Source organism: Bactrocera neohumeralis, unplaced genomic scaffold (assembly GCF_024586455.1).
Source record: "Bactrocera neohumeralis isolate Rockhampton unplaced genomic scaffold, APGP_CSIRO_Bneo_wtdbg2-racon-allhic-juicebox.fasta_v2 cluster09, whole genome shotgun sequence".
NCBI classification, from domain to species: Eukaryota; Metazoa; Arthropoda; class Insecta; order Diptera; family Tephritidae; genus Bactrocera; species Bactrocera neohumeralis.
The window spans coordinates 18,799,911-18,811,335 of record NW_026089622.1 but is presented as its reverse complement, the minus strand read 5'-3'; the positions used below and the strand labels follow the sequence as shown (position 1 = coordinate 18,811,335).

The 11,425-nt window shown below is 37.4% G+C and overlaps 1 long non-coding RNA gene across 1 annotated transcript; it reads left to right on the top strand.

The window, feature by feature from the left end:
- Positions 1-84: 84 nt before the first annotated feature.
- Positions 85-949, top strand: LOC126764299 (uncharacterized). Its single transcript, XR_007667905.1, has 3 exons — positions 85-177; positions 320-498; positions 570-949. It is a non-coding gene; the product is annotated as an uncharacterized LOC126764299 (long non-coding RNA).
- Positions 950-11,425: the final 10,476 nt, after the last annotated feature.

Genomic DNA, 11,425 nt, shown 5'->3' with positions numbered 1-11,425 from the left:
TGGTTCCATTGCCAGCAGCGAGTTCACTAGGTTTAGATATTTTTATTTCTCCCTTCTCTAAGGCATTGTATAAAAGTCGATCTTGGGAAATAGTGATATCAGAAATGTTTCCAATACAGCCAACATCAAAAGAAATGTAACGATTAGCATCCAGAATTCCCCCAAAAAAAAATAAACGTAAAATATACTTTAAAATTGTAAAAATGAGACCCTGTGTTTTGCGGAAACTTTAAAATTTTTCTTTTTAATTAACAATTATAATACTACTAATTACAAAAATATTTCTTTTTTAACAAACATTTGCAATACTTTCTTTCAGAAAACTGAAAATTTGCAAATTGTTGAGGTATTTCTTGAAAAGGATGATGCACTTAGTAAAAACAGTACATCATATCTCAATGCAAAGGGTAGCAATAGTCGAAAGACTGAAAGCCAAAATAAGTTTGACGAAGCTCTTGACCATCAACATGAATAAACAATGAGTTTACAGCATTTGGCGTAAGTATTAGAGAAATGTAAGAGCGTTTTCTTTATCTCATAAAAAATTTGCATTTATTCCGCCCTGTCAGATAACGTGTATTATAGAGAAGGTTCATGGTGTGCCGATTGTCAAAACGTTTCTCTTTTTGGAGGGGCTCGGTTTTCTATAAGTGGATTTCACCATAAAAATTCTTAGCGGATTTCACCAATATTTAACATGAGTGGGTAGAACATAGCAGAATTGAGCATTTTCAGTGTTAAATGAGAAAAGTAATGTTAATTTAAATGTTTAGAAATGTACGCCAACAGATTCGCGTATTTACAATGCGCAAACGACTATGGATATCATTTATAGATATTGTGAAAGATATATATGATATCAAAGCACATAAGTATGATGATGAATTCCATTAATCATAATTACCTAAATATTATAATTAATAAAGTTTTGTTAAGTTATTATATAGTATATATTTATATACACATTTATGTATTTGTTAGCTTTGGGCATTAAAGGTTTTGATAACGTTTTAAAAGACCATGACGTCGTACAGATTCACATATGTAAGCATATAAAAAGATTTTATAAAACCATACGCATAATGCTATGTTCGGACCAACATTGTAAACATTTTGAAAACACATTTGTGGGTTGTGGAATCTAAGTCGTGCGGACCGACAAAATGCTAAAATCCTATACCGAAATATGAAAGGCCAATAGAGCACCCATTGCAGAATCTAGTGATATATGACGGCACGAAAATAAACATGGGTTTTGGTCTGACATATTTTACAGCAATTGAAAATAATTTTCTGCGTGTGTTTGTTGTTGTGCCGTTGCACCAAGAGAAAAATTCTGCAATTCGTGCACCGTGCACGGGTTTTGCAAGAGCAGAAGAATCCCCCTAATATGACAATATCAACTGAAAGCTGTATTTGTATAAGGAATGTAAACAAATATCAAGTGATAATTTAGAGCCGGCAAAATATGTCTTCCAATAAAATCGATTAAACTAGAGCAGGCATCGATTATAATGATTCTGCGAAAACTGTGTTTTCGTTTGACAGATTTTACATGGACGAAAACACAAGTTTTCGTGCGAAACCCAGTTTTTCCCACAAAAATATGTTTTCGTTGTCGGTCCAAACATACTATAATGTTCACATATTCACATATGTACATATGTTATGTGTGCACGTAAACTAATTTGAAAGAATCATTCGCATAATGTTTGTAAATTTGTCTACATACACACCAATTTGTGTGTAAATATATGTATACACCCATTATTTCATACAAAAACTCCGTTCTCACGGACAACCAATGGCCGAACTTCACGTTTTGTGAAAAAGTCAATGTAGTAGGTGTCACGAATTCAAATATTTAGGGGTGTTGTGGATTCCAAGACAGAATTGCTTAGCTGTCCGAATTGCAAACCAATTCTGATTTTCAATGGTGTCACAGAATCTGATTGGATTTTCGAATATAAGCAAAACCAATATTCGAATCAGCTGTTTACTAATGTGCAAATTTGCAAATGAATACATTTGCAAGCAAACCTATTTAAGTTTTTAATGAGTTCCGAATTAAAGAAAGATTTTAAGAGATAACATTTATCGAATGAATAAAGACGCATTTGGGTGTTTAATTACGTTTTGTAAATCTTTAAGGGGAGCCTGATTTAGAAGCTTTAATAAATTGAATACTTTTTTGCTTAAGTCTCTTTAAAAATTTTCCAAACTTAACTTGAACATAAGTTATTAAAAAATATGAATCTCTTTAAATTTATTGTTTACGATGGAAATCGCGACCTGCATCCTGCCCGCCGTCTGTCATATACACATGCGAGAAGCATCTGGCAATTGCTTTTCAAAGGCAGAATATCAAAGATTTCGTATCCAAAAAATTTGCGGATTATATTTAAATATACATATAACTATAAAGCCTAGAAATTTCGCTTCAATCAATTATTTCTTTCCCTCCCAAAAAAAAACGATTTTTTTAACCTCTAAAAAAGGCTCCCCTCCTATATATCCGCGTTTGTTTTCCAAAACTCAATAATTAAGACATTTCGGGTTTTATTCTTACGTTTTCTCCTATAGAAATAAAGATAAATTAATTCGTGACTTGATTTTTTAACTCACAATTCAAATCTGTGCGCGACTATCTTCTTGATTTGTTTCTGACAGCAAAACCGATAAAATAGGTTTCTGAGACACCCAAAACCGATATAAATTCTTTTTCGAATATCAAACCAATAATATCTGAATTCATGCCACCAACTGCTTTTTTTGATCGGTTTCAATTCTGATTCCGACAACTAACAGATTCCACAACACCCCTGATTATTGGTTTGAAATTCGGAACAGAATTCGTATCGGTTTTGGGTGTCACGGAAACCAGTTTTATCGGTTCTGCTATCAGAAACAAAGCAAGAAGATAGTCGCTCACAGATTTGAAATGTAAGTAAAGAAATCAAGTTATTTTATTATTTCGAATTAATTTATCTTTATTTCTATAGGGGAAAACATAATTATAAAACACAAAACGTCTTAATTATTGAGTTTTTGGAAAAAAAATCCGGATATTTAAAGATATTAGATTTACAAAACGTAATTTAACACCCAAAAGCATCTTTATTCATTTGATAAATGATATCTGTTAAAATCTTTCTTTAATTCGGAACTCATTAATAACTTTAATAGTATTGCTTCCAAATGTATTCATTTACAAGTTTTGTCACATAAGTATACAGCTGATTCGAATATTGGTTTTGCGTATGTTCGAAAAGACGAAAATCCAATCAGATTCTGTGACACCATTGAAAATCAGAATTCCTTAACAAATACAGTCAACCCCGGTTATGTGCCACAATCAAAGATACAGGTATTTGTAGTTAGTTAAAAATAAAAATATAATTTGGTACATAAGCGACTGCGGATATTTAAGCGAATCGTACTTAAAACAATAATTTCTATGTACTTAAAAATACAAAGCTTGAGATGCAGCAAGAAATAGGAAGTTAAGAGGGATTGACACTTAAACGGAGTACTACTTAACCGGGATTGACAGTACACATAAATCAGAGGAATATTGATTATTTTCTTTGAAAAATTTCTTGACTTGAAAATCTACAAATAAACTATGTTGTCAAATTTATTGTAATATATTTTAATACTTATATTTGCGAGGTTGTCACTTTTTCCTTCTTATACATTTTCAGAAATATATTTAAGTTATGATTTTTTGCTTTTGAAATCGTCGCGAAAAGGCGCTTGTAGCCAAGGCATGCTCAGGGAGATGTAATGGCGTCTGCTTATAAGAATGAATCGAATTTGATTTTTGAAAGTAGGTTTGCTTTTATGACTGAAAATTTTGTTGTTGTGTAATCTATATATATAAAATTAAGTGGCAAAACTTCCTGTTCGCATACTCCTCCTAGACGGCTTGCCCGATTTCAATGAAATTTTCAGGAGTGATTGGGGTCTGTTTGGAGGGTGCACATAAGAAATTTAATATGTGTATCATTGCACGTTTTGCAAAAAACAAAAAAAAATGTTACATCCCGCCTAAACAAATTCTCATGAAATAATGTTTTGCCGCAAGATTGGCAGTCCTGTCAAATGCCTTTTACTAATAAACAGAAACAACTGGCGGATGTTTACAATTAATAAAAAACATTGACATCGCATGTTGATCGTTTTTGCCTGTCATTCGGTCTTTCTATGAATGACTGTCAAGCAGACAAGACATACAGAACGTGAGTGTTCCGCTGCACTGAGTGCATCAAAAAAAATGTTTCAACATTGTGTGTATTTTTCTCAGATTTCAACGTGATTAACATTCTGCGTACAACACAAAGCAAGTGAGTATTGTTATTGTTTCGTATGTGATGCCATGCGGTTCGATTGTCGCTTGAAAATGCGCGGTGTGTGTAAAAAAAAAGTGTTTCAACATTGTGTGTTTTTTCCAGATTTAATTCCATCGATTTGCTACATTTATTCGAACCGATTTTGTGTTTTTCTGCTGACCGTGCAACACACACAAAGCAAGTGAGTATTGTTATTGTTTCGTAAGTGCTTTCATGCGGTTTGCAAATACACTGTTGGTGGGTCTTATTGCATATGCGTATGAGGGTAAAATACATAGTTTAAGATGTAGTTTTAGGTTAATTTTTCCATTTTTATTTATGTACTTCAAATATGTATACTCTAGCACGACCACCGGGGACAACACTAACTACCTTTTTCGAGTTGTGTGAAAACGATGAATTTGCAAGAACATTGCTATATTCCGAAATACCGCAATATTTCAATTGGAATCCATCATCGAAAACATTTCAACGACAAAAGCAAGGAGAGTGTGTTGACGGTTATCCAAATGTCCGTAAAACCGATGCCATAAGACGCATTTACACCATCCATCCGAACAACGCCGACTGTTTCTATTTGCGTCTGCTATTAGTCAACGTGCGCGGACCAAGATCATTTGATGATTTGAAAACTGTTGACGGTCAGTTGTGTGCCACGTATCGTGAAGCATGTCAGCGATTGCATTTGTTAGAAGATGATATGCATTGGGACACCGCACTTCATGACGCATCACTCACATCTCATCCAAAACAAATACGCGTACTAATCGCCATAATAATATCTACATGCCTTCCGTGAAATCCGCAAGAACTGTGGAATAAGTACAAAGACTGCATGACCGAGGACTTATTAATTTTGGCGCGTAATCGAGCATCGGACGCAGACTTGCTATATACATTACAAATGTATAATGATGCTGTGATATTGATTGAAGATCTGTGCCTTACAATTGCGAATAAGGCATTAGCGCAACTTGGCATAACTGCGCCCAATCGTTTAGTGATTGATATGCTTGACCATGAGCTTCAACGTGAACAACAATACGATTGCAATGAATTGCGTGCTTTCATACAAGCTAACATTACCAAATTGAATATTCAGCAGAAAAATGCTTATGATAAGATTATACGAGCGGTTGACAGTAACGCCGGTGGATTCTACTTTCTGGATGCGCCCGGTGGTACAGGGAAAACGTTTCTGATCTCTTTGATTCTTGCTACTATACGGTCACAGCAGAAAATTGCGCTGGCAATTGCTTCGTCAGGCATCGCTGCTACTCTACTTGATGGCGGCCGAACAGCACATTCTGCGTTGAAATTACCGTTGAACATCCAAGTCGTTGAAACACCAACGGCAACATATCGAGGAATTCAACAATGGCAAAAGTTTTGCGAGGAGCTGGAATAGTTCTATGGGATGAGTGCCCAATGGCTAACAAAAAGTCATTAGAAGCATTCAATAGAACAATGCAAGATTTACGAAAAAAGCAACAACTTTTTGGCGGAGCATTAGTCTTATTATCCGGCGATTTTCGGCAAACTTTGTCAGTCATTCCTCGATTAACTCCTGCCGACGAAATAAACGCATGTTTAAAATCGTCAGTTTTGTGGAGACATGTTCAAAGGCTGACTCTTACCATCAACATGCGAGTCCAATTGCAAAATGATCGATCCGCAGCGGCGTTTTCGAAGCAGTTGTTGGACATTGGCGAAGGCAAAATACCAATCGATGATACCGGTTTGATCACATTGCCGAACAACTTTTGTACACTTTTACAATCGAAAGAAGAATTGATTGAAAGTGTATTTCCGAATATTGTTCAACACTATCAACGCCACGATTATTTAAGTGAACGCGCAATATTGGCACCGAAAAATGTACACGTCAACGAAATCAATTTTGCCATTCAAGAAAAACTGACAGGAGAAGCTACAACATATACATCGATTGATAGCGTTTTGAATCAAAATGAAGTAGTCAATTATCCAACTGAATTCTTGAATTCTTTGGATCCCCCCGGTCTGCCACCGCATCGTTTGGTCCTGAAAGTCGGTTTACCCATTATACTTCTACGAAATCTGAAGCCACCGACTTTGTGTAATAGCACAAGACTTTCAGTCAAAAAATTGTGGCCAAATTTGATTGAAGCAACAATACTAAATGGCAAGGCAGCAGGTGAAGTTGTACTCTTACCACGCATTCCTATGATTCCAACGGACATGCCGTTTGAATTTAAGCGCTTGCAGTTCCCAGTACGTCTTGGCTTTGCGATGACCATCAACAAATCGCAAGGGCAAACGTTTCAAGTGTGCGGCGTCAATTGTTCGTCGCATGCTCGAGAGTGGGAACACCAAGGTGCTTATTCATTTACGCGCCAGGTGGAAAAACCAAAAATGTTGTATACCAATATGTTTTATAAATCTTTTATAAATAAGTAACAGTGTTACAACAATAAATAAAACATAAAGGAAAAACCCTTAAGAGTTTTAATCGATTTAGGTGTAGCGAAAAACACAGGGTAACAGCTAGTTTACTATAAATTTTGATGTCTTCCATATTGATTTCTGATGCTATTTGAGACGATTGTTGTTTTTTAGAACAATATTTGTAATTTTTGCGGGGGACATATCTACATGTGAACGCTTATAAGTATGTATGTCGTGTATGCATTGTTTGTGTGGGAATGTCGTACTCACATATTTACATGTAAGTTAACACAACACTTGTTACTTGAATAAGTATCGACTTACAACTTCCGGCACCAGAAAGTGCATGATCAGCGTCTGCACTACCTGTTGTGCAGAATAAGATTCGTGGAAACGAATCACGCCACGGGTAATTATTTAGTTTAGAATTAAGTATAAATATTGTAATTTGTTAAGCTAAGCCTCAGTTTTGATTACTCTTAACTACTAAAGCTACGCGGCAACGCTGCCCCAATGCAGCTCCGCTAAAAAATTATATTTTTTTGGTTTTTTAATAACCAAAAGTTTAACTGGCGCCCAAGCTAAAAGTAATCGAAGTACCGCTATAAATAATTCAATAATAGAGAGAGAAAGGAAAAAATAAATTAAATCAGAAAGTGTTATAGAAGAAGATATAAATACAAATCAGCAAGATCAACAAAGTGAAAATACAGAAAAACAACTGGATATGAAAAATTAACGGAATACAATGAATTCTGGAAAACATAAATGTCTAAATTAGTGAAAACTAGATGAACAAAAAAGTGACTGTAAAAGTGTAAAGCTGCTATTGAAGCTTAATATTGCAACAACCTCGAAATAAGTTACAAAAACAAATACAATAAGAACAACATGCTAAAAAGTTTTGCTCAAAAAAGTCAAATGCAAAATTTATAAGTTAAATAAAGCAAAAACTGTTCTGTGGTGGAAAAAAGTTAAATTTTTTTATAAACAAAATAAAAACAAACACAACGTAACATAACCAAGCGCATTGTGCCGTCGCGTTAAGAGGATAAGCAGAATTAAGGAAAAGACGCCGCATACAAACGGAAATCTTCTCCCCCCAACAACAACCACATACAGCTCAGCAAGTGGATGACGATTCTATATCCGGCCCGGCAGCTAATAGAACTACTATCAGTAGTAACAGCAACAACAGAATCCCCAACAATCCTATAAGTGGAAGCAGCCTATAGTAACTACTTAGACATCATATTAAGAATATTAATATATTATTATACTAAGAATATTAAAAACATACAAATGGCGAACACCAATAATTTAATCCGCCCACCAATCCTTCCCCCCAATTCGGCACCTAATACCCCTCAGACGTCCCAAAATACACAATTGAGCATGGACGACCTATCCAGGCTCATAGCTAGTATAGCTTCAGACATAGTAAAGACACAGGGACCGCAAGTGGTACATGAGGCATTACACCCAAATGCAATTGCAACCGACATTATTGACCAAACAATAGACATAGAACATAGGAACAACTTAGGTGAATTGGATAGGACACCTGACATCGCAAAATGTCTAAAGGAATTCTCTGGCAATCCAGGAGAACTCATTGGGTTTAGCTATATATGAACCTCAAAAGGGGACACCGAAATACGTAACAAAATAATAAGCAATGCCGATGCGGCATTGGAAGCATACACTACGCCACTTGATTGGCAATCAATTTCCAAATGTCTAATTATGCACTACGGTGACAAGCGCGACTTGTCAATAATAGAATATCAAATGACCACATTGGTCCAAGGAAATAGAACAGTTTCAGATTTCTATCAACAGGTGTATAACCACCTTTCATTGATACTAAATAAATTAGGTTGTCCGATATGGGCAACGAGTCTCTTCGCATGCGGATGCAAGCATATAGAGATAAAGCATTAGAACTTTTATAAGAGGGCTTAACGGGGATTTACCTAGACTATTAGGAATACGAGAGCCGGCAGACCTCCCGCAGGCTCTTCATCTCTGCTTAAAACTACAGAACCAAAGCTTTCGTATGAACCATGCGTACAATGCAAAATTAGTACAGCCTCCACCCTTACCTTCAAGAAGGAATTTCCCACAGCCACAAAGGCACCAATTTTACTCCCAGCTAGCGTATTCACCCCAACCACAGCGGACAACTTGGCAACCAAGACAACAACAATATAACAATTTTCACTACGATAATAACCCCTGAAAACCTCCGAAACCGCAGCCACGTCCAGAACCCATGGACATCGCCCCGAGCATACACTCTCGTCGCGTTAACTATGTAAATAGACCCCAACGAAGTGAGCACATTGGCAAGAGGCCACAACAATTTCCGAATCAACAGCGAAGGAAAGAGCAACGACCATTTTACATTGACACAGCTTCACAGGAAGACGGACAATTTGGTGAACCAAGCGAAATCCATTTTTTAGAATAATTAGCTCTTCGCTCCCCTTCTTCGAAGTAAAGGCAGAGAGCGGCAGAATTTTAAAATTTTTAGTGGATACAAGTACCAGTAAAAATTATGTTAAGCCAGAGCTGACAAAAAAAAAGAATCCAAAACGACAATCCCTTTTTTGCAAAATCTATTGCGGGAAATTTAGAGATCAGCGAACATACTTATGTTCAACTTTTTAACTTTAATCATAAAATTAAATTCTATCCAATGCCACTTCTCGAAACATTTGACGGTATTCTAAGGAATGATACCCTTCGGGAATTTAAAGCCATTATATACACTGGGGAAAATTACATGACTTAAAGTAACGGCTTTAAGGCTCACCTCAAACAACTCCCTCGCAGCGAGTGAACGCAATTAATGTAGATGAGGGAAACCTCTCAGAAAATCAAATGCACACGATGGAAAACATCGTAAATAAATACCCAAAGCTTTTTTCCGAACCTGACGAAAAGCAAACCTATACAACAAAAGTTGTCGGACAAATTCGGACAACATCCGATTCCCCTGTTTACACAAAATTCTATCCATATCCTGCAGTATTTAAAAAGAGAGTGGAATGTCAGGTAGAAAAGCTTTTAAGCGATGGTATAATTAGACCATCTAGATCACCGTACAATTCCCCAGTGTGGATTGTACCAAAAAAGCCAGAAGAGGCAGGAAATAAACAAAACCGTATGGTCATTGATTATAGGAAACTAAACAAAGTAACGATCGCGGACAGATAACCCATTCCGGAGATTACAGAGGTAATTTCTCATCTTCTTCTTCTTCTTAATTGGCGTAGACACCGCTTACGCGATTATAGCCGAGTTAACAACAGCGCGCCAGTCGTTTCTTCTTTTCGCTACGTGGCGCCAATTGGATATTCCAAGCGTAGCCAGGTCCTTCTCCACTTGGTCCTTCCAACGGAGTGGAGGTCTTCCTCTTCCTCTGCTTCCCCCGGCGGGTACAGCGTCGAATACTTTCAGAGCTGGAGTGTTTTCGCCCATTCGGACAACATGACCTAGCCAGCGTAGCCGCTGTCTTTTAATTCGCTGAACTATGTCAATGTCGTCGTATATCTCGTACAGCTCATCGTTCCATCGAATGCGATATTCGCCGTGGCCAATGCGCAAAGGACCATAAATCTTTCGCAGAACTTTTCTCTCGAAAACTCGCAACGTCGACTCATCAGTTGCTGACATCGTCCAAGCCTCTGCACCATATAGCAGGACGGGAATTATGAGCGACTTATAGAGTTTAGCTTTTGTTCGTCGAGAGAGGACTTTACTTTTCAATTGCCTACTCAGTCCGAAGTAGCACCTGTTGGCACGAGCAATCCTGCGTTGGATTTCCAGGCTGACATTGTTGGTGGTGTTAATACTGGTTCCTAAATAGACGAAATTATCTACAACTTCAAAGTTGTGACTGTCAACAGTGACGTGAGAGCCAAATCGCGAATGCGACGACTGTTTGTTTGATGACAGGAGATATTTCGTCTTGCCCTCGTTCACTGCCAGACCCATTTGTTTTGCTTCCTTGTCTAGTCTGGAGAAAGCAGAACTAACGGCGCGGGTGTTAAGGCCGATGATATCAATATCATCAGCATACGCCAGCAGCTGTACACTCTTATAAAAGATGGTACCTTCTCTACTAAGTTCTGCAGCTCGAACTATTTTCTCCAGAAGCAGGTTGAAAAAGTCACACGATAGGGAATCGCCTTGTCTGAAACCTCGTTTGGTATCGAACGGCTCGGAGAGGTCCTTCCCGATTCTGACGGAGCTCTTCGTGTTGCTCAACGTCAGTTTATCCTTATTTCGTTTGCCATGGTCGTCATCAAAAGAGGGGTTTCTCATCCGAGGCTGTTTGTCGCTTTTCATTGGGATAGGCTTTTTACGTGGCGGGTCCCAAACCCAGCGCACAACCCTATGCAGGGGAAGTTTCGCCTTCTCACTTTAGCTCACCTTCGAACGGATGTTCTTAGGCTACCCAGAGGATACTTGGTCAAAGACCGGAAGTCGTGAGCTGCTTGAGTCATATGTAAAAGAATCGTTTCTGGCCACTCCCAAGTGAATGGCGATCATAGAACTTTCCTCACTTGCGTGAACTTCTACACATGACCCCATCCTCCATCTCATCTAGGTAATAGCAATTTCTTCTCAGTTCTCGA